The 1758-nt window shown below is 36.9% G+C and overlaps 1 protein-coding gene across 1 annotated transcript in view; it reads left to right on the forward strand.

The window, feature by feature from the left end:
• Positions 1–1403, forward strand: part of LOC138971798 (doublecortin domain-containing protein 1-like) — a 101701-nt gene extending 100298 nt beyond the window's left edge. The window contains exon 41 of the mRNA XM_070344614.1: positions 1–1403. This exon is cut by the window's left edge and continues 3374 nt beyond it. The gene's annotated coding sequence lies outside the window, so the exon portion shown is untranslated.
• Positions 1404–1758: the final 355 nt, after the last annotated feature.

Here is a 1758-nt window from a genome sequence, read left to right on the forward strand (position 1 = left end):
TTTTCATTAGTGCTTTTGTGAACAAGAAACAATTGACAAGTGGCTCTATCCCATCTCCCCCCTTTCCCCATCCTGATATAACCTTCGTGGTTGAAAACGACGTTAAACACCAAATAAAGAAAGAAATTTATTTGTTACGATTGAAAGGATGGGAGATCTTTGCGTTAGCAGTAATGTGAGGCAACTGATGACAGGATACAGTGGTACCTGCCATGTGGGTGAGGCCCCTCTAAAGAGGGGACACCTTCCATGAGGGGACAACTTTGCAGGATTACTAATTATAAACTGTGTGTTTCTATTGTGATGCTGAACGTTTCTCTAAAATGTGTATTCTCCGTCCAGATATATTCTGTGGTGATTTATGTATTTTTTTATGTAGGTTTTGTGTATGCAGCTGAAATTTTAATTGTAACACGTATTCTGTATTATTAATCAGAAAATGTCAACCTTTACATTTTTATCGGTAGACGATAGAGTAACCATTTGTATGATTAATATTTCCGTCCATGTGAGTTATGAAAATGTATTGTATTCCGGAATTGTAACTTACAGTTTCTAAAATTATTGAATTTTCTTTTTTTGTTTGTTTCAGATTGTGGGTTTAAGGGTTTTAGGTTTTGTTTGTTTTTGATTATTTTTTATTTGGTTGTGAAGTACTCCTGTAATCCTTAATGATTCCCCGAACTTATAAATATTTTCTGATCATGAAATGTTATCTTCCGTTCCAAGAAAGTAAATCATTGAGCGAATAACATATATATCAAGACACAGGACGTCGCACACAGGCATAAGCAAGATCAAGAATTTAGCATGCATGGAAGCGCACACACACACACACACACACACACACCCACACACACACACACACACACACACACACACACACACACACACACACACACACACACTGGCGCAGACAAAACGATTTGGCCCATACCGCACAGTCAGTATCTGCTGGTCCGATAGGTATACGCGAAGAAGCAGCAGTCTGACCAAAATAAACACCAAAGCAGCAATCAAAACAGCAAACAAATAAATCGGTCACATTTTCAACATTGTGACACTGAATCTGACATCTAAACACCTAGTTCTTTTGATTAGTGTGTGTGTGTAAAAAATAAAACAAAGCGAACAACATGAGATGACCAGTTTCACTTCCGATAAGCAGACAGGCTACTGTTTACACGGTTACCTGTGAGAGGTTCCTGTAGACTAGTTTTGTCCAGTGTGTTTGTGTGTGTTTATTTCTCTTCCTTTTTGCCTTACAGTAACTGCCACTCACAATATTTACACAAAACTTAGGCCTTGGAACACTCATGTGTGCTTGCTTGGTCATTCTGTCGAGTTATTTATGATTACAGATCTATCGAATAAACGAAACAAATTAAATTGTTTGAAGTAAAGTTCCTCTTTTTTTTTAAAGAAATTGTAGTGGTATGGATGAAGTGTGCGTTTGAATAAGAAAACGAGAGAGAGAGAGAGTGTGTGTGTGTGTGTGTGTGTGTGTGTGTGTGTGTGTGTGTGTGTGTGTGTACTGATGCGAAAGCCGAGTTGTTTTTCAATATCTTTTTAACTGTTTTTTTTTCTTTCAACATTTACATTGTAGCTTTAGTCCTCAGTTAAGGGTGTGGAAGGGTATTATTACCATTTTAGTGTACTGTATGGATATTTGACCAAACGAGACAGATTCTAGTGACTTTGATTACCATACTAAAAATAAACCAGGCTTATTAAGTGGTTTAATAAAAAATATATCAG

This window comes from Littorina saxatilis, linkage group LG7 (assembly GCF_037325665.1).
Source record: "Littorina saxatilis isolate snail1 linkage group LG7, US_GU_Lsax_2.0, whole genome shotgun sequence".
NCBI classification, from domain to species: domain Eukaryota; kingdom Metazoa; phylum Mollusca; class Gastropoda; order Littorinimorpha; family Littorinidae; genus Littorina; species Littorina saxatilis.